The sequence below is a fragment of the Aotus nancymaae genome, unplaced genomic scaffold, assembly GCF_030222135.1.
Source record: "Aotus nancymaae isolate 86718 unplaced genomic scaffold, 86718_ANA_hifiasm-v0.15.2.pri h1tg000057l, whole genome shotgun sequence".
Classification (NCBI taxonomy): Eukaryota; Metazoa; Chordata; class Mammalia; order Primates; family Aotidae; genus Aotus; species Aotus nancymaae.
In genome coordinates, this window is record NW_026988471.1 from 49,688 (window position 1) to 71,258 (window position 21,571).

Genomic DNA, 21,571 nt, shown 5'->3' on the forward strand with positions numbered 1-21,571 from the left:
CATTTTACACCCACTGGTCAGACAGACGGAGCAAAGGCCACTTGCAAGTCTTTGTGTGTGGCACTGAGTGGTACCCCTCCCCGAGCCCCTGCCTTTGCCTCTGAAGCCACACATGGCAGAGCGACATGAGCAGAGCCTTCCAGTCCAACAGTGGGGCTGGAGTCCCAGCGTCCCCGCAGTGTGACAAAAGCATGTCCCTTAACTTTTCTGAGCTTGTGCCTGGCACATAACATTCAATACATGTTAGCTGCTATTAAAAACATGGGTAATTTTATATCTTAAAATACTGCATATTGCTTAAACGGTTTCATGCTGGCTCACATTAAAAGTGATTCCCAAGTGAAGATGACAAAGGGGAAATATTCGCTATTTGGTTCTTTTCTTACATTAAGCCGCCATAATAAAGTACATTTCTGGGTGGCATTCTCTAGAGTGCCTTTTGCTAAATAAATGGCCAAATAGAACTTTCCCTTCCAGTGAGATTTCATGATTCAGCACATTCAACTTTCACTATAAAAGGCTGAAGTAAAGAGCACAAAACAAGTCTAGGAGCAAGAGACGGGCGAGCAAAAGCAACGGACGCATGAGCGCGAGGCTCACCTTCCCGCCAGAGCGCTGCTTCAGACCAACCCCGGCAACAGGAGAGTCGTCTTTATTCAGGCATCTACTTCACAGTTAGGTTTGGAAGAAGCAGATGGGTAAGAATTAGTAGGATCTTCCAGGAGTCCCAGGTTCTCCCAGAAGAGGCAGATTAGAAAAAGCGCAGCAGCCCCGGGTAGGGGCCAGGGCCTGGACTGATCAGCCACTCCCAACCCCAGGACGGCCATCAGGTCGGGGATGCGGGTCACACGCCCGCCTGACCCGGCGTCCAGAGCAGCAGCTCCAGATACTTAGGAGGAAGGTCCCACCTCTGGTCGTTTTCTGGGTGACATCAAAAGTTGGAGTGGCGTGGTCAGGCTCGCCCGGCCTCCGAAGGGTGGCCGAAGCCCGGTTCTCTGAGATTGCTCTAAACGCAAAGCTCGTCCAGCAGCGGTCCAGCCGTTTTTTTCCCCCATAGCTTGGCTTTATTGGAGAACCTCAGGCCCTCTCTGTCTGGTGGGCGATCTCTGGCCTCTTCCCATTTCATTTTAGCCGTCACGGGGCCCGGTAGAGTACTTTTCATTAAATTATCCCGATCTAGGAAGATGTCCTCTCACTCACTTTACCAAAAAGGGCTGGGGTCGGGGGGACCCGAGCCATCTCCTACCCGGGGGAGTGTGCGCTCGTCCACACAGACGGTTTCGAGCCGCCCAGGGCCTGGGACCCGCTTCCAGACGCCCCGCGAATAGGTGCCCACAGCAGCGACGCCCCACTCCGGGCCTGGCACACTCTGTTGGCCAAGGCGGTGCACGAATGCCCTCAGGCCCCCGAGGAAAGAGACGGGCTCGGGTCCTTGCAAAAGGACCTCTCCGCGGAGGAGCCCCGCGCGTGGCCCAGGAGGCCTATCCTCCAGGTGACCAGCGCTCGCGGCCGGGCCCGGGGCCTCTCCCGGGATGGCGGGAGGTGGGAACGTGGGAGGGCGCGGGGCCGCACACCTCCCGCCCGCGCCGCCCACACCTCGCGGCCAGGGCGCCCGCGATGTCCGTGGAGTGAGCGGCACAGGTAGGCGCGCTCGCGATCCCACCCGGGGCTCCCCGCCCCCGCCCGCGGCCCCTAGGCGGTCGCGGCGCCGGCAAAGTTGAACTTCGCGCGTCGCCGGCCGGACGCTGAACGCCGGGGTCGGCCGTCCTGGGCCCCGGAGCCGGGTGCGCTCCTCTCGCCGCCTGCGGGAGCGCGGGCGGGGCTGCGGCGGAGGCGCGGGGTGGGACCGGGGATGCGGGAGCCCGTGGCCGTGGGCTGTCCCCGGGCCCGGCTTCGCAGTGAACTTTTGCGCCGCGTCCTGGCGGCGTCTTGGCTCCCGGTGAGCTCTGACTGCGCGGCCTCCGGCGGCCTCTCCTCGCGGCCTTCCCGGCAGGGCTGCGGGGAGGCGATCGCGTGCCAGGGATGCTCCCCGCAGGGGAGGCGCGGACGGGCGCGGGCGGAGATCCGGGGTGCCGAGGATTTAGCTGAAGGGCCCCGGGGTTTTCGCTCTCCGTCCTCCCCCAGCACAAACGCCAGACCCTTAGAGGGAGGGAAGGGGAAGCCGAAGCGCGTAGGTGCCGGGAAGAGAACGCAGGAAGCAATTGAAACTCCTCCTTTCGGATTAACAACCAAAAATTGATCGATGCGTCAGGAATACCATTGATTTATGGAAGGCGCTTATTTCTCTGGTGTGGAGAATTTTATGGTCTCCAGGTGAAACCGAGTTCACGCAGCTCCAGCGTAGATGGATGTCTTAATAAAAATAAATAAAGGAGAAAAGCCCGCCTGGTCTGTGGGGACATCGAGTCTCAAGTCGCAGAGTTAGACTAACGAATCAAATCGCGTTATCTGTACAGTTCATATCGTTTAATCTTATAATCGCAGGCAGGAGAGCGCCTTCATTTCCAAAGCTTTAATATAGCGCTTAAAAGTCCGCGTAACTAGCAATCCATGTTCCATAAGCAAAATGGCGCGGGCGCGTCGGGCAATCGTGGTCGGTGGCGGGCGGCGCGCGGGCGGGGCAGCCGGCGGGGGCGCGGGGTTCGGGGATCCACGTTGGCGGCGGACTCGGACCCGAGAGGCACGGCTAAGCAGAAAAAAATAATAATAATAAGCGTATTGTTGCCATTTTAAATGTAAGGCCTGGGCAGTCGTTTGGGGCGAATGGGGGGGTCCGTCGGTCCAAGGCGTCACTGGGAGCGGAGGGATTTCCGCCCCCTGGAGACCCCCAAGCGGCTGCAGCCCGGCCAGGGCGGCTCTAGGGCAGCCCCAGTCCCGGCCTCCCGGTGCGCGGCCCAGGCGGGCCCTGGCGTGCAGACGCGCGTGTGTGCGGGCGAGGGTCTGCGGCGCGGCAGCAAGGACACCGAGTTCAGAGCCGCCGGTGGATCGCCCCCGAGGGCGGCCCGGATGGCCGGGGGACACCCCGGAGCCTGCTGGCGCCCTCCGCTTTGCGATGTGAATTTCAGCGGGACAAATTGCTTATTAATAGCCTAGAAGAGAAGCCGGTTTCTTTCCTTCTCCTTTTCTTTATCTGTTTTTATTTCTACGTGGCCCCTGGCCATGCCCCGGGCAGCCTCGCCGCCCGGCAGTTTTCTCTTCATTTCAATGTCCTAAAGAAAATGCAAATTTCCACAGTGTGGCCTTTTTAAAAAGTCAAATTAGCAACAGGTTTAAGTGACTCCGTTAGTATGGAAAACATACACATGTGTAACGTGGGAACAGCTTCTTTCTAACCGGACTCATTCTGGTCTGTAAATGTCGCAAACCCTTAGAGTTGGTAAAGAATCTCTTCGCGGCCGAATTTGTGGCCAGAGGTGCACCCTTCCCGCGCCAGCCCCGGCGTGCGCCCGCGTTCCTGGGGGAAGAGGAGGGGTGCGTCCCGCAGCTGCGCGCCGCCCGACCCAGGCTGCCCGCTTGGACCCTGAGAAGCCGCGCCAATGTGCACAGAGGGGTTTGTGAGGGCTGGAAGGGAGGCGGGCTTGACACATTTCTGTCCAAGGGCAGTATGCTCTTCCTTCCCTCCCGGCCTCTTCGTAGCAGTCCGGGGAGCTGAGTTAATTACCCGGGCTGACTCCCCGGCCCGGCCGCCGGCACCCACCGCCCCACTTTTGCGAACCAGAACCAGCGTATACACCCCGTTGAGGTGCTGTGAAGGAGTGAGATCGGGTAGCCGAGGACGAGGACATCAGAGCATCGGTGGTCTTGGCCACGCTTCCCTTCCGTGCCCACCGTGGCTCTCCGCCACCCCAACTTCCTTTACTCACGTTGGCAAACCTCGGTTGCAAACGAGAATTTTACTGGCAAACTTTTGTGCGCAGTTAGCTTCCAGAGAGGGTGTTTAATTCTGTCATGAGGTCTGGCCGCCCCCTCCTTTCCCTTCAAGCCAGTGGCACGGCACTCCACACCCGTCCATGAAAGAGTTAAGATCTATGCTATGCTGGAGAGGTCTTGTCAGGATGTAATCTGCATTTCTTAACTACTGCGTCATAAAAAGTGAGACGTTTTGAGACGCCTTTCTTGATTATACCTTTGGCGATACTTCAGGTTTTACATTTAATTTGCATTTTGTTCTTGGTGAATGTTGAAGTCTTGAGTGGAGGATTGAATTTTATTAGGACATCTGGACTGACAATATCAAATCAGACACCAGTGTCCCAAAGCATGCTAAAATTTCAGAGTTAATTAGGACGCAGTGTGTTTAATTAAAGCCAATTATAATATTTGAAATTATCTGATCGATCCGTGTTTGTACAGTTTGGGTCTGTTTAGGTGTTGATTGGTGCACTTTGCGCGCCGTTCGATCTCGGAACTTCTCTGGGGAAAGTTTGCTCTGTAAACTGGCGGGGCGGGCCGGCGCGGAATCCGCATCTCCCGCGCCCGCTCGGGCGCATCCAGCCGGACTGCTTTCCCGGCGCCGCCGAACGCAGCACGAGAAATCCCAGCGCGTTGCTAAAGCGTTGCGCCCTTTCAGGTCTGAGGGACCCCGCCACGCACCAGCTGTCTTTACCAGCTCGATTGCTCCTCGGAGCATCTTTGCAGAGAGGCAACCTTTAGGGTTGCTGGTGCGTTGGGAGAAGCCCCAGCTCGCGAGTGTTTGATTTGGGGTTTTCGCTCAGGTAGAAGAGCCCCCAGGGCTGACATGTGGGGTCGGTCAAAGTGACCGAAGGAATCCAAGAAAAGTTAAGGAGACAATAATTAACCGTCCCTTTTCTAATTTCGCACGCTGCGGGAGCCGAGGCACACCCCGGCGTTTTCGCCCCGCTTGGAGCGCCCATAGTTTTCCAGGGAGAGGGTTGAGAGAGTTCCAGATCATGTCCATCGCCCCCCGCAGGGCCGGGCACTTAGAGCGCAGGCTTCTCTCCAGCACGGGCGTTCGCGCGGCGCTTGGTACCCAGGCCTTCTGCCCCGTGCCGGGCTTGGTCCGACTCTTGCGCTCGCAGGAGGGTGGTAATTGGGACTAGGCGGCGCGTGGCAGTTTCCGCGCGCCCCTGGGGTCACGGCGTCAGCTAGGACTAGGTGCTCCGGTCGCGGAGCCGGGGCCCGGCTGCTGGGGCCGGCGGGACTCGGAGTGGACACCTGCCCCGGGGTGGGTGGGAGTCCAGGCTGCTCGGCTCCCGGCTCCCGCTGCGCAGCGGCACTCCACTCTCCCCACCCCGGGAGGCGCTGTTTGTCAAACTTGGCCGCCTTGGCAGGAGGTGCCTGCACGTTCTCACTCGGAAATGGAGCCTCCTCCGGTACTCGGGGGTCGGGCTTCAGGAATCTTAGCCGTACAGAGTAAATATCTGGGGGGAGGAGGCAGTGCAGAGGACAGGGGTCTGCGACCCTGCAGATGTGCTTTTTATCCGTGAACCCAACAGGGCATCCTTCCAGCGCAGGACAGAGGCGCCCTTTGGTTCACGCCATGTGCCAGGGCGAGTTGCCCAGTAACTTGCCTCCGAGGGCAGGCGGGCCGCACGGCCTGGTTTGGGCTCAGTCGCCAGATGCCTTCTAAGGTCCCCGTGGCTGTCATCTCTGCGCCGAGAAGGCGAAGGCGCCCTCTCTGGGCCTGAGAGACCCACCCAAACCTGGCTGGGCTCCGTCTGTGCGCGACTCAGGTGGGGATGACCCTTACTTCTCGGTTTTCCCCGGCCCACAGGCGAGCGTGACCCGTGGCGCAAGACGGAACCTGGAGCGCACTCAGAGGCAGCGTCACCACCCGCGGTGGGCAGGCTTTGCCAGTGCGTGCCGTTTCCACCCTATCCCGCAGTTTCCAGGATTCTCTAGGTGCGTCTCTCCCGGCCCCTCTGGCCTCCTCACCGGGCCCAGGGTCAGTCTGGCTTGGAGGCCGGTACCAGCTCAGGTCCCCGTCTCAGGGCCTTACACCAGGCACCAGTGGAGGGTCTGAGACTGAGGAAGGGTGAGGGGGAAGTTTCCTCCCTGCGCGCGCTGCATAGCCCCCTCCGCGGGTGGGTAGTGGGTACCGGCGGAGGACACTGGCACGCGCGGTGGCCCGGGCACTGGGTGGCTGGGCAGGGAGACCAGGTTGAGACCGGGTGCGGCTCCTGGGAGGTTAGAGCCGGCTAGACTTCAGCCAGGGTTTTTGGTGACGCCACGCATCAGTGGCCCAAGCGCTGCCAAGGACTTGCGCCCTGCGCCCCTCACGCGGCTCCCAGAGCCGGGCGCCAGGGGCGGCGGGCGCTGTCTCTGTAAGGTCACTGCCTGCTCCGGCACGACGTGGGGAGGACAGCTGGGCACTGGCCATCTGACTGACTCCGGCTTGACATCTGGGAGCCCACTGGTGTGTGGCACGCGAAGCGCTTGATGCTGCTATTTAAATGCAAATGTGAGGGGGCTCATTGAAGCCTCTCCCCGTAAATCCGCACAAAAGGAATACTTCCCACCCTCCGAGGAGGCGGCGGCGGCGGCGGCAGCTCGAGGGCCACCCGTGCAAATCGCGTTGAGCGCGGGGCCCTGAGCGGTCGCTGCGGCCGTCGCGGCCAGCGGGGTCCCCTGTAAAGGTCAGGCTCTGCCCAGTCAGGCCCCTGGACGCCGGTCCGCCCCTGGGAGTGCTCTGTGCATCGAGGTTAGACCTCTGGCCGCTGCGGGCCTGCAAAATTTCCAAAGTAGCAGCCTGTTCCCCCTCCTCTCCCTTCTCCTGGGCACCCAGCGCCCCGTGTTCCCCAGAAAGGGCGAGGAGTGGGGGCAGGACTCCCTCGGGAGGCGACCGGACGCCAGGACGCACTCCCAGCGTTACTCAGGACACTCGGGATTTGACCTGCTCTCTTCCCCATCCCTGGACTGGCTGCGGTGTCCCGCACTCCCCTCTGCTGCTGCTCCAGCCCCATCTAGTCGAAAATCTGAGGGTGGGATAGGGTGGGGGCCCAGGGGATACCCTCCCAGGTCGCTCGGCAGCAGGCCAGGGTAGAGACCCTGACCGGTCGGCGAGTCCTGGTGCCCACAGCTCCGAGCCAGCAGTGGAGTGACAAAAAAGATAAAGTTGGTGAATGATAAAGACCGTATTTCCCACGCTTTGGGTGCGGGACCAGATGATCTAGAAAATGAGCTGAAATGGATTCAGCCTCCGAGCCTGTTGTGAGAGCAGCTGATTCCCCCATTTCGGGCCAGATGGCTGCTGAACACAGATTTGCGTTCATTCTCGCGTAATATCGTCCAAAATAGTGGGGCAGCTGCATTTGTTGTCAAAAAGGTTTAAAACCCCTTTCCTTTCTGGGGCAGGATCGCTACCTTATGTGATGGGCTTATAGAACTTTTTTTTCCTCTTTAGTCAACAGTATCAGATTTAGAAGGATTTGTTTTTAAACCTTCTAATTTGGTCATCAGATTTAAATCGCCTTGGCGCGTGTAATCTGAATTAAAGATACTGTAAATGATTTTAAGCATGATACTTTCGTTAGTGCAAGGAAGGGGTGTGCCACAAAGGAAGCATTGTTTCCTATTTCCAACTTCATCTTTCCCGAAAAGGCACTTTGCATATTCTGACAATCACGCTCGCCTGGCCGCTTGCCCTGCGTGAGCCCCTGAAGCAGCTAAACACGCAGAGACAAAGCGTTTCTCAACCCCACCCTCCCCCGATGGCCAACTTTATTTTGCGTTGTTTCTCCACGAAGAAAGTGTTCCCTCCTACACAAGGGTCTGCTGAGAGTGGAAAGCGCTGGGCTTATTAGGAATACAGAAATTTTCTTTTAATTTATCAGGAATAGTTTCCATACCTTTGATTTAAGGTTATTAACATTCTATAGACAGTGGCATCTTTAATATGTGGCGATCGCTTCTAAAGACTAATCTCATTACCCTCAAATAGTCACAAAATATGATTTTATTATACTTACGTATTTAATTAGACGGCCGGCACCGTAATGGATTTTGAGATGGGACTGGTGCAACAGCTTTGATAATTCACTTATCTTTGGCAATAGTCATTAACCCCCAACACCAGCAAAATAGATCTCTTTCCAACACATCTTTTTTCTCACTCCTTCCAAGAGGCGCGGGGGTCCCCAGATAAAGTGAATCGGACTTCGATTTTCCTGATTAATTAAAATATTAGTGTACACACGCTGCCAATTCACGGGAAAAGGGAGTGCTGCCCCAGACCCGGCGGGAGGAGGCTGCCCTGCGACACACTTGTGCCCTGCAATCTTTTTTTTTTTTTTTAATAAAAAGGGCCTGATTTCTCTTGGCAGAGAAGTGCCTGGGACAGTTCCTGGTCGCCCCTGGGTCTCCGCTTCGTGTCGCGCAGAAGTCCTTTGGGCGGGCCGCGCGCCTGGGCGCGGAGTCCCGGCTGCAGGAGCTGGGCCGCGGGGCCCACCGGCTGCTCGCGCCCGACTGCCCTCCCGATTCCTAGAAACCAGGTCGGGAGGCCGCGGGCCGCGCGCTCACCCGGGTCGGGCGGCACTGAGGGCCGGGCCACAGCGCCCACGGCGTCCGCTCGAGTTTTGGAGCAGTTGGCGCCAGGGCAGTCTGGCCACCGCGCGGGTCGCGAAGCCAGACACCCAGCTCCGGGTCGCCGGAGAGGCCGGGCGCGCTTCCCGTCGGCCGGGAGAGACCCGAGCCTTCTTTGTCACTCGCTGTGCTAAGAACAGGCCAGGGGCCGGGCTCTACCGCGGCCACCGGGAGAGAGAGCGCACCTGGCAGAAGCTGCCTCCGACGTGGATTCCCTGCCCCGCACTCGGCGGCCTCCGCCGGGGTGGGAAGCTTGGGGCGCCCGGCGGGGCTCAAACGGGGACCGGCTGGCCCCGCAGCAGCCTTAGGTCTGCTTAGAAATCAGGCTGAGCTGCGCGTCCAGCCTCGGCGGGGGAGCCCTGGGCACCCCTCCTCCCGGTCCGTTGCCCGCTCCTCCCTCCGGCGCCCTCCCTGCCGCTTCCCACTTCTCCTTTGGGCGGCCCCAGGACGAGCCGCAGCCCCTTGCATTTATTGCAGGCATCTGGGAAACTTGGGGCGCCTCGGCATTTTACAGCCCCCCGCCCCGCCCCTAGTGTGGGGCTGCGTGGCAGGTTTTGCAGGGAGGTACGAAGCGGCCAAGCCGCAATCAAGCAGCGGCTGCGTTGGTTTCTTTTCGAGATTTATTTGGGCGAGTGGTAACTTCCTTGGCCGCGGCTGGGCGCGAGAAGCCGCGGTGCGTGGCGGGGGGCGGCGGCGGCGCTCGGTGGCGCTCGGCTGCGGCGGGGCTCGCGGGGCTCGGGGGGCTCGCGGCGCCGTCAGGCAGTCAGTCGGCGAGCGCGGCGAGGGGCGGCCGCTCCCATATACGGCGCAGGCACCGGCCCCCCGACGTCACCCTCTGACAGCGCCACTCCCGGGAAAGGGTCCATTCCTCGGGGAGAGAGGGCCGAGTTTCGTGCGCCTCCGTCCGCTGCGCGCGCCGCTCCAGGCCCCGCCTGCGCCCCGCCTGGCCCGGGACTGCGCCGCAGCACTCACGGCCCCGTTTGTTTGTCTTCGGAGCAGGCGGGCCGCGCCAGAAGCGGCCGATCCCGCAGTGTCCTGCAGCCGCGGACGCCGCCTGGCTGGGATGACACCGCGTTGAGCGCGCCTGCCAACAACAACGACGACAAGCGCCGCCGCGGCCGCCGCGTCCTGCTCCTCGGACTTACTCGGGGCGGGGAGAACGCTGGGCTTCCAACAGCAAAGTGACATCACCGCGCTGCTCCGAGCTAGGAATTCTGCCGTGTGTGAGGCCGAGGGCCTCGGTCTCGGAGGGGGACCGAGCGCGGTGGCCGCGCCTCACGCCGATCGCACTAAATGCAATTATTTATCGTCACTTTCAGGAGCCAAACAACGAGAAAACCGACAACGGCATCCACTATAGACTCCAGTTACTGTACAGCAACGGTGAGTGCCCGCCGCCTGCTCGCCGCCCCTGCAGCCGCTGGCTCTCCTTTTCCGCGCTGGTGAAAGGACATAAAGATTTTGAGATTAAAATGACATGGATGTAAACACGAAATCTTCTCATGGCCTAGAAGGAAAACAAAACATAAACGATCAATAAGTCGATGGCACTTCACATGATTAACCGGTGGGGCTTGAAGTAGGAAGTAAAAAAAAGATCGATACGGGCTCCAGCAGAACATCACTTTTAAGTGACTTTTTTCAATTTTGCAAATTAATGTTAATTATTGGGATGGGGGTAGCACCATAAACGGAGCATAACTTACTTCCTGTGCACTTTTTTTTTTTTTTTTTTTTTTTTTTAATCCTCGAGAGACATTAGAAAGAGTTCAGCCTCTCAGTTTCCATTTGGTGCTTTTTCTTTTCTAAAAATAAACGACCACTTGGGCCCACCACGCACAACTACCAGGCCTGCTCTCTACCAGGCAAATTCCTTGCATATTGAAATGCAAACCCTAAGAGTCTTAAGGATCTTAATTAAGAAAAGAAAAAAAAAATTGAGCTAGAAGTGGTGGGGTTCTCTTTCTCCCTTTCAAAGGGATTGCCTAAGTTTTGCTGCATCACCGTGGCGGCAGTCCTGAGTTACAGACTTCCTGTGCCCCGTGTGCCCTCCCCGAGGTGCAGCGCTCAAATCCTGATGAGAATTTGTCTCTGTTTTTTGCAGGAGTCAGGACAGAGCAAGATCTGTATGTTCGCCTCATAGGTTCAATGACCAAACAGGTGAGGAAGTTTTTGCCGCTGCACGAGTCTTCCCTGCTGGGCCTGGGTTGTTCTGGGCTTCAGAGGCAAGGGCGCTGACAAATGGATCTCGTGGGTTTGCTTTCCATTGAGCTTCCTTGACGTGCTAATGAGAATTCCATGTTTATTGGAAAGAATGAAGCGATTGGTAACATAGTGGATGTTGTCATTAGAATAGGACGTATATGCTTTATTAAATGTCTCGTGATTGGAATCATGTTTTTAATTAATTACGGTAATTAATATTTGACAGAAAAATTTCAAGATGTCCCCCTCTTGTTTATTTTTAAATGCTTCTCTGCTAGGAATCAGTTCATTAGATTTTTTTTTTCTTTAGCAAAGGCAGCTAACTCCTCTCCAAAGCCCATCGAGTTGGACTTGATTAGTTCGTTTTTCCTCCTTTCCAGTGTGATGGTCCAGTAACAGGAGACGTTTATTTGGATTTAAAAGTTAAATGTGTTGGGGTGAAAAGTCACCTTGTTCTCCTCTAGTCCATCTTCACCTCGCAGCCCCCCAGCTCCATAATTCAAACTCCAAGCTCCAGGGGTCACTCCAACCCGTCCACTGCTCTGCCCCCTCTCCCACCCTCTGTCATACCTTGTAAATAACATAATTACAAGCAGTTCCTTATTAAATTATTTAACCTGTCTTGGTCAACTTTTCCGACGATAACTATTGGCTATCAGTGATGTGATTAAGTGGCGAAAAGTGCGTCACTGCTTTTTGACATTGTGCAGTCTCTGGCTGCTGGTTTTGTGCCGGGTGGTGTGTTGTTGATTTGGTTGCTTTAAAGATTCCTCCCCACCCCCGATTTTCTTAAAATAGAGTGTTGTGGTGGGGAGGGGGGCATGTCCAGTTTGTAGATTCAATAAACTCGATTGTTTTAAAATATACTTCTAAGCTGGACTTCACACTTAGAAATAAAAGTGGCTTCCTCGGTTTTGATGCTAACTTTAAGATATATATTTTTTGAGACGGAGTTTCGCTCCTGTTACCCAGGCTGGAGTGCAATGGCGCGATCTCGGCTCACCGCAACCTCCGCCTCCTGGGTTCAGGCAATTCGCCTGCCTCAGCCTCCTGAGTAGCTGGGCTTACAGGCACGCGCCACCGTGTCCAGCTGATTTTTTTGTATTTTCAGTAGAGATGGGGTTTCACCATGTTGACCAGGATGGTCTCGATCTCTTGACCTCGTGATCCACCCTCCCAAAGTGCTGGGATTACAGGCGTGAGCCACTGCACCCGGCCTATATTTTGTCTTCTATAAAATACCTGTACACCTACTGAATACTTCCGTGTGTGGCTGCATATGTCATGAAGAATAATTATCTACAGATCACAGATATAGCTCTTAGGGTTTAACTGTGTATGCATTCCTATAATCTCATCTCATAAGAATCCGAGGCTATCCCTTATCTTTTGAAACAGAGATTGGCAATCCCAGGTTCTCAGCTGTTACACTCTAAGCTTAGTAAACATCAGTGAACATCTTATGCTGATCTTCTGAGTGTAAATATTTTCATGTAACTGGCGGGAGGGATCAGGTTCTCCTTTTTAGCAGCTATTTTGCAAGATGTTTTCCTTATGAGCTTGGTCTCGTTGTCCTCACCATGACCTCATAACCACATCAGTCCCAGTCCCAGCTCATTTCTGAGAAAGCTGGGGCTCTGAGCCCCAGTGAGAATTGGTGTCTGGGCTCAGGCAGCAGGGACACAGCGAAGGGGGATTTTGCAGGTCAAGGTTGGGAGATGCAAAGCTGGGAGTTGCAGGGGAGAGAGGTTGCTGGGGATAGGATGACAGAACAGCTCAGGATTGGCCTTGAGTTCCCCACCAGAGTTGACCTGATTCTGAAGACCAAGGCCACAGCTCCAATAAGCCAGATCCATCCTCATTGTTAGTCTCCTGGGGCCATAAAATATAGGGGAGACAGCGTCCCCTGACAGAACAAAGTTAAATTTCCCAAAGCTCTAGGCATTCATTCACCCTGATCCAGAGCCTTCACACATCCAGGGAAAGAATCATCATTCCTACAGATAACGGACTAAGGCCATAATTCCCTGTGCATACCCAGCCATCTGAGCTGAGTTGCTGAGACTACAGGTGTATACCACCACACCTGGCTAATTTTGGTATTTTTAGTAGAGACAGGGTTTCACCACATTGGCCAGGCTGGTCTCAAACTCCCACACTCAAGTGGTGGCGTACGTGGTCTCCAACAACCTCATCTGGACAAGGTGGTACCGGTGCCGGAAGACACTTGAGTGGTGGTGTACGTGGTCTCCAATGGTCAGGATCTGCAGACGGCGGTAGGGGTGCCGGAAGACACTTGAGTGGTGGTGTATGTGGTCTCCAACGGTCAGGATCTCCAGGGTCTCTGTGGGGCCCTCATGCAGCCTCCATGCTCCTGCTCAAACTACTTCTTGCCCAGCCAGGAGCCTTGCAGCTCCACCCGAGTTACACAAACCCCCGAGTGACACCAACCCGCTCCAACCTTCTCTTCCACAGCCTCCTGTTTATTACTACGAGATTTGGTCTCTTTCTTTTGCACCCTGAGTCCCTTCACTTGTGCTTCCACTGTGGGTGGTCACAAGCTCTGTGCCCTTTGGTGTGGATCTCTCTGCTGGAGGACACAGGACACCCTGCAAGTCAGGGACGGGTGTCATCCTTCACAGAGATGGCCCAACAGCTCAGGTTCTATACACACCTGCAAAACTGCTATTTCTGGCTTCTATACACAATCTCTGGCTGGGCTACTGGCTCACGCCTGTGATCGCAGCACTTTGGAAGGCCTAAGTTGGCAGATGACAGGAGTCTGGGAGTTTGAGACCAGCCTGGGCAACATGGTGAAACATGGGAGTTTGAGACCAGCCTGGGCAGCATGGTGAAACACGGTCTTTACAAAAAGTTAAACAAAAAAAGAAGAGAGAGAGAAAGAGAAAGAGAAAGAGAGAGATGGGCACGGTGACTCACACTTGTAAACCCAGCACTTTGGGAGGCCGGGGTGGCAGGATCACTTGAGGTTGGGAGTTTGAGACCAGCCTGGCCAATGTGGTGAAACCCTGTCTCTACTAAAAATACCAAAATTAGCCAGGTGTGGTGGTATACACCTGTAGTCTCAGCAACTCAGGAAGCTGAGGCAGAAGAATCACTTGAACCCAGAAGGCAGAGGTTGCAGTGAGCTAAGATCTGAGATCGCACCACTGCACTCCAGCCTGGGTGACAAAGCAAGACTCCATCTCAAAAGAAAAAAGAAAGAAAGAAAGGCTGGGCAGTGTGGCTCATGTGTGTAATCCCAGCACTTTTGGAGGCCAAGGTGGGCAGATCATGAGATCAATAGATCAAGACTGTCCTGGACATGATGAAACCGTGTCTCTACTAAAAATACAAAAAATTAGTTGGGCATGGTGACATGGGCCAGTAGTCCCAGCTACTTGGGAGGCTGAGGCAGGAGAATTGCTTGAACCTAAGAGTCAGAGGTTGCAGTTAGCCGAGACGACACCACTGCATTACAGCCAGAGTGAAACTTTGTCTCAAAAAACAAAGATAAAAATAAAAAAGAGCCAAATGTGGTGGTACATGACTGTAGTCCCAGCCGCTCCTCTGGAGGCTAAGGTGGGAGGATCACCTGAACCCTAGAGATGGAGGTTGCACTGAGCCAGGATTGCACCACTGCACTCTAACCTGGGTGATGCAGTGAGGCTCTGTCCCCACAAAAAAATAAAAAATCTGTCATTATCTACAAGAGATATCTGCTGCCAAACTCATGATGAGGAAATAATGCAACTGACTGAGTACTCTCAGAAACCTGACAAAACTGACCAAGATCTCAGCCAGTGTTAGCCTTGTACTGCAAAGCCCTGCAGTACCATCTGCGACATTTCTTCTATTCACTCAAGAAAAGAAGAGATGAACTTTTTTCACAAATTACTTTATACCATTCAAATCAATACATCAAGTGGTGCATTTAGACATGTTGGTCGAGGTGTCAGAGGCCACGTGACTAGAGGAGGGGGTGAAGTCTGAGGCCGAGTCAGGTGAAGGCTGAGTGTCAGCTGAGACAGCAGGTCAGCCAAGTGAAGGAGGTGGCTGAAGTACTAGAGAAGACATAGGGGAAGGAGGTGGCTGAGGGCTGAGAGGTCGTGAGGAGATTTTTTTTTTTCTTTTTTTTTCACACATGAAAGTTCTTAGTTTATTAAGCGTCTCGTGAAAAGTCCACAGCGGCCATAGATAACATCATTGCAGCACCTTTACTCCTTCAGCTGTGATCTAATCTCCAGCTCACTTTTTGCCAGCACCAACACTGGCCTTTGCAGTCGCCCTGACTTTCTTCATTCTGTTCTTGCATTCCTTTCGTTGCTTTCTTGAGGTCTTCTTCTTCTCATACAGGCCATGTCTTGCAAGTCTATGTTTGGGTTCATTTTTCTTTGCATAATCCAGGGAATCATAAATCATGCCAAAGCCAGTTGTCTTGCCACCACCAAAATGAGTTCTGAATCCAAATGCAATGATGACATCCGGGGGGGTCTTGTGCATTTTGGCTAGTTTTTCCCGAATTTCTGTCTTGGGCACCGTTGCCTTCCGGGGTGAAGGACATCAGTGACCATTTGTTTCCTCTGATGTAGTCGGTTGGTCATGAAGACAAGAGGTAGAGGTACTAGAGTACACTCAGGTAGAGGTTTCTGTGGTCTCAGAAAATCATCAAGAAGGTGAAGAGATACCAGAAGACACTCTATTGAAATAGGTAGTTGAGGTCCGAGGGGACACTCAAATGGTGGAGCTACCTGTAATATCAAAAAATTATCAGTTGGAGAAAGTGGTTGAGGTCCCAGAGGACACTGGATGGACAGTGTATGTGGTCTCAGAAAATCATCAGCTGGAGACAATGGTATATGTACCAGAAGATACTGGAGTAGTGGTGTCCGTGGTCTCCAAAGATTATGATCTAGAGATCTGGTAGACGTGCCGGAAGACTCTCAAGTGGAGATGTACGTGGTCTCCAATGGTTATCATCTCGACAAGGTGGTAAAGGTGACAGAAGACACGCGAGTGGCAGTGTACGTGGTCTCCAATGGTTATCATTTGGACACGGTGGTAGACGTGCCGGAAGACACTCAAGTGGTGGTGTACGTGGTCTCCAACAACCTCATCTGGACAAGGTGGTACTGGTGCCGGAAGACACTCGAGTGGTGGTGTACGTGGTCTCCAACGGTCAGGATCTGCAGACGGCGGTAGGGGTGCCGGAAGACACTCGAGTGGTGGTGTATGTGGTCTCCAACCGTCAGGATCTGCAGACGGCGGTACCGGTGCCAGAAGACACTCGAGAGGTGGTGTACGTGGTCTCCAATGGTCAGGATCTGCAGACGGCGGTACCGGTGCCAGAAGACACTCGAGTGGTGGTGTATGTGGTCTCCAATGGTCAGGATCTGCAGACGGCGGTACCGGTGCCGGAAGACACTCAAGTGGTGATGTACGTGGTCTCCAACGGTCAGGATCTGCAGACGGCGGTACCGGTGCCGGAAGACACTCGAGTGGTGGTGTATGTGGTCTCCAACGGTCAGGATCTGCAGACGGCGGTACCGGTGCCGGAAGACACTCGAGTGGTGGTGTACGTGGTCTCCAACGGTCAGGATCTGCAGACGGCGGTACCGGTGCCGGAAGACACTCGAGTGGTGGTGTATGTGGTCTCCAATGGTCAGGATCTGCAGATGGCGGTACCGGTGCCAGAAGACACTCGAGTGGTGGTGTACGTGGTCTCCAACGGTCAGGATCTGGTGATGGCGGTAGGGGTGCCAGAAGACACTCGAGTGGTGGTGTATGTGATCTCCAACGGTCAGGATCTGTAGACGGCGGTACCGGTGCCAGAAGACACTCGAGTGGTGGTGTATGTGGTCTCCAACGGTCAGGATCTGGTGACGGCGGTAGGGCTGCCAGAAGACACTCGAGTGGTGGCGTACGTGGTCTCCAATGATCAGGATCTGCAGACGGCAGTACCGGTGCCGGAAGACACTCGAGTGGTGGTGTACGTGGTCTCCAACGGTCAGGATCTGCAGACGACGGTACCGGTGCCAGAAGACACTCGAGTGGTGGTGTACGTGGTCTCCAATGGTCAGGATCTGGTGATGGCGGTAGGGGTGCCAGAAGACACTCGAGTGGTGGTGTATGTGGTCTCCAACCGTCAGGATCTGGTGATGGCGGTAGGGGTGCCAGAAGACACTCGAGTGGTGGTGTATGTGGTCTCCAACCATCAGGATCTGCAGACGGCGGTACCGGTGCCAGAAGACACTCGAGTGGTGGTGTATGTGGTCTCCAACGGTCAGGATCTGGTGACGGCGGTAGGGCTGCCAGAAGACACTCGAGTGGTGGCGTACGTGGTCTCCAATGATCAGGATCTGCAGACGGCGGTACCGGTGCTGGAAGACACTCGAGTGGTGGTGTACGTGGTCTCCAACGGTCAGGATCTGCAGACGGCGGTACCGGTGCCGGAAGACACTCGAGTGGTGGTGTACGTGGTCTCCAATGGTCAGGATCTGGTGATGGTGGTAGGGGTGCCAGAAGACACTCGAGTGGTGGTGTATGTGGTCTCCAACCGTCAGGATCTGGTGATGGCGGTAGGGGTGCCAGAAGACACTCGAGTGGTGGTGTATGTCGTCTCCAACCGTCAGGATCTGGTGATGGCGGTAGGGGTGCCAGAAGACACTCGAGTGATGGTGTACGTGGTCTCCAACGGTCAGGATCTGCAGACGGCGGTACCGGTGCTGGAAGACACTCGAGTGGTGGTGTACGTGGTCTCCAACGGTCAAGATCTGCAGACGGCGGTACCGGTGCCGGAAGACACTCGAGTGGTGGTGTACGTGGTCTCCAATGGTCAGGATCTGGTGATGGCGGTAGGGGTGCCAGAAGACACTCGAGTGGTGGTGTATGTGGTCTCCAACCGTCAGGATCTGGTGATGGTGGTAGGGGTGCCAGAAGACACTCGAGTGGTGGTGTACGTGGTCTCCAACGGTCAGGATCTGCAGACGGCGGTACCAGTGCCGGAAGACACTCGAGTGGTGGTGTATGTGGTCTCCAATGGTCAGGATGTGGTGACGGCGGTAGGGGTGCCAGAAGACACTCGAGTGGTGGCGTACGTGGTCTCCAACGGTCAGGATCTGCAGACGGCGGTAGGGGTGCCGGAAGACACTCGAGTGGTCGTGTACGTGATCTCCAACGGTCAGGATCCAGTGATGGGGGTAGGGGTGCCAGAAGACATTCATGTGTAGGTGTCTGTAGTCCCCGAAAATTAGCTAGAGAAGGTGGCTGAGGTCCTAGAGAATACACGAGTTGAGGAGTTGTCAGAGGTCCCAGAACACCTTTAGCTGATGGAAATGGTTGAGCCCCCAGGTGACACCCAGATGGAGGAGGTGACTGGCAAGCCATCAGTCGCCTTGAAGGGTCAGCCATGAGGTAGGGTGAGTAGGGCAATCCTGAGCAGTGCGGATGCTGTGCTGCAGTCATGTTAACCTGCGGGCAGGAGGAGGAAGCGTTTTGAAATGTATTTTGATGGACAGACCCACCATCAACAGCACAGGCTGAACCTTATGTTGCTGCTGATAGATTCTGCACCTTTCCATCCTCCAGGTTTCAAAATAGCACATCAGTATCATGAAGTCACCCTTCCACTAAGTACCGGTGACAGCTGGGGAGTGAAGAAAAGTCATTGTGACAAACTGTTTTCTCCACACGCCGCTGTGTCTGTCTGCAAATGTAGGCAGGCTGGGGGCCTGCCCCAGGGGAGACAGAGTCATACCACAGTAAGGAAGAAGCAAGTTTCCAACATGGGAGTGTCTATGTCTATCCTCATTCCTCCCTCACTGCCATCACCAGAGCATGCTCCTTGTATCAGATAAACAGCGAGTAAGAGAGGCATGAAAAGCCCATTGCCCACACGTGTGTTGCAGCTTCTTTTTGGAGAATGTCCTCCAGGCCTTTTATGTTCCGTCTCTGATTCTCAGAACTCTGCAAGTGAGTGAGACCACCTGCTCCAAATCTAAGAAAACAGAGGCTCCCCAAGGAAGGAGAAAATGTGCCCTGGGTCACACAGCTTGCAGGAGGCACAGTGGGAGTTGATTCCAGCTCTGCTGCAGGACCCTCTCATTTCCCCTCTGCTTCCCTTTTTGACAAAGGGTCTTGTTCACTCTGGGGCTGCCCCCCGTGAGCACAAATGGCTCTGGGGAAATGTGCGTTCCTGACGACATTCAGGGGAACTGGGAGAAGGTTTTTCTGACAGAACAATCCGACATACAGAAGTCAGTTAGGCACAGCTGGAATAGTTCTTTGAATTCCCAGGCTATACAAATTTTAAGGGCATTATGACATAAATAATACTTTTGTACATGGAAAAATGAGGTATGAATTCTGAAAAAAGCAAGTTTTAGAAATGTGTTTAATTTCAAGTGTACAGTTCCCATCATGTGTAATCATAAGCCTCAGCAGCTACTGTAAGCACGGAGGCCACATGATAACCAGCATAGCTGAGCATCATTTAAGGCCTTCGTTGGGAATCGTCACTGTGGGTAATAGGTTACATTCACTTTCACTAACTCACAGTCAAGACATATCTTCTATTACAAGTACAGAAACTCTGACACTTAGAATATTAGATCAGGACACCACTGAAGGGGGGTGAAGGCGAGTTTTTGCACAACACAGTTAACAACAGGAATGGGACTGTGATGAACGATGGAATTGACCTTGTTGAAGAGCATTCAAAACTGCACAAAGCACATATTAATGTTGGATTAATGAGTTTTCACTTTTGTCACTTCTGGGAATACAGCAGATATTTCAAATGTTAATCACCTAACTTATAACTTATAGAAGAAAACAAACAAAATCACAGCAAAATAAAACCCCACATATTTCTGAAATAAGATCCCACAACACCCTGAGTAAAAGAGATCAGTCAGAGTTCACTGGGCCATGAGACCTACAGAGGTGGAGGTCGGTGGCATTCCTCATGTTATTTCTGGAAACAGAACAGTAAAAGCCCTTCAGCCCTCAGTCCCTAAGCATTTATGGCTTCTGTAGGTGCCACCCAAGATGACTAGCTGGGAATGGAGAAGCCAGAAAGCTTATGGGGAAGATGTTGCTTTTGAAAAAGTCCAGAGAGAAAACGTATCACAGAACCCACAGAGCAGAGGCCAGGCCAGGAGAGGATGATGGAGGAAAAGATTACAGTGTCCTGATACAGGCAGAGTGAAAACGACCCCAGCATTTACCTTTGTCTTCTCTGTGTTTTCAGTTGGGATGCAGCTGCTGTTCCTCACAAGAACCGAATGAGGTCCTGAATCTGCTAAGGTCCAGAGAAGGAAATGGGGCTAAATCTGGCTTGCATATTCTGTGCCAAATAAGAAACCCTCCACGCCCTCCGCTGCCATCTCACTCTCTTTGCCACACTCATGTCCCTTACGAGAGGCATAGGGTTTACTGGCCAGATGCCTCAGAGGACCCTGGAGCCTTCTGGGCCTCAGCCCTGAGGAAGACACTGCAGATTCCTGGTCCAGGGCTTTTCTTAACTCTCAACAGGCTGTGGACAGGTCAGGCTCTAACCAGTTGGAAATGAGCTTGAAATCAAAGGTTCCCAGTACACATCAAAGGAAATCACCCATCATGTGATCACAGACTACAAATTAAAATAGAAACAGCCATAGATGGGAAGAACACCTATAGGCCCAGGACAGGAGCAGCACTGCTACTTTTCTTCAAGCTATAGGGGCATTTAAAATTCGGGGGATTCATAGTGAATCTATCCTCCATCTCTCACCAGGCATCCATATTTATGAACAGAAATGAACATAAAGAGACTTAACACTCATGAGAAAAGATCAGAGTTACCGAAAATAAATGGAGGCTGGGTGCGGTGGCTCACACTCGTAATCCCAGCACTTTGGAAGACCAAGGCGGGCAGATGACTTGAGGTCAAGAGTTAGAGGCAAGCCTGGCCAACATGGTAAAACTCTGTCTCTACTACAAATACAAAATGAAAAAATTTGCCAGGCATGGTGGCAGGCGCATGTAGTCCCAGCTACTTGGGAGGCTGAGGCAGGAGAATTGCTTAAACCTAGGAGGTGGTGTTTGCAGTGAGCAAAAATTGCACCACTGTACTCTAGCCTGGGAGACAGAGCAAGGTTTTCAAAAAGAAAAGAAAAGAAAGAAAGAAATTAACCAGAAAGTTTTAGGGTCACCAGAAAGTTTTAGGGTCACACTTCAGATGTTAGAGGAGTAAGATTACACAGATACTTAGCTTACTAAAGGAGTTATATAATTCACAATAAACAATTCAAACAAGCAAAAAGAATGAAGGAAGTTCCAAAAAGTGCAAATAGATGATTCTTTTTTTAAAACAGACCTCATGATACTGCCTTATTGATCCATGAAGACATTGCCCAAAAATCTCTGCTCTCATCATCACTTAAGCTCCCATTTAAAATGCTATTGTTGCCGGGCGTGGTGGCTCACGCCCATAATCCCAGCACTTTGGGAGGTCGATGTGGGTGGATCACGAGGCCAAGAGATCGAGACCATCCTGGTCAACAAGGTGAAACCGCGTCTCTACTAAAAATACAAAAATTAGCTGGACATGGTGGCGTGTGCCTGTAATCCCAGCTACTCAGGAGGCTGAGGCAGGAGAATTGCGTGAACCCAGAAGGCGGAGGTTGCGGTAAGCCGAGATCACGCCATTGCACTCCAGCCTGGGTAACAAGAGCAAAACTCCGTCTCAAAAAAAAAAGATAAATAAAATGCTATTGTTGTGACTCTTCTCAAATGAAAGAAAAATAAAGCCTTCACACTGACTCAAGGTGGGAAGGGGAGCTGG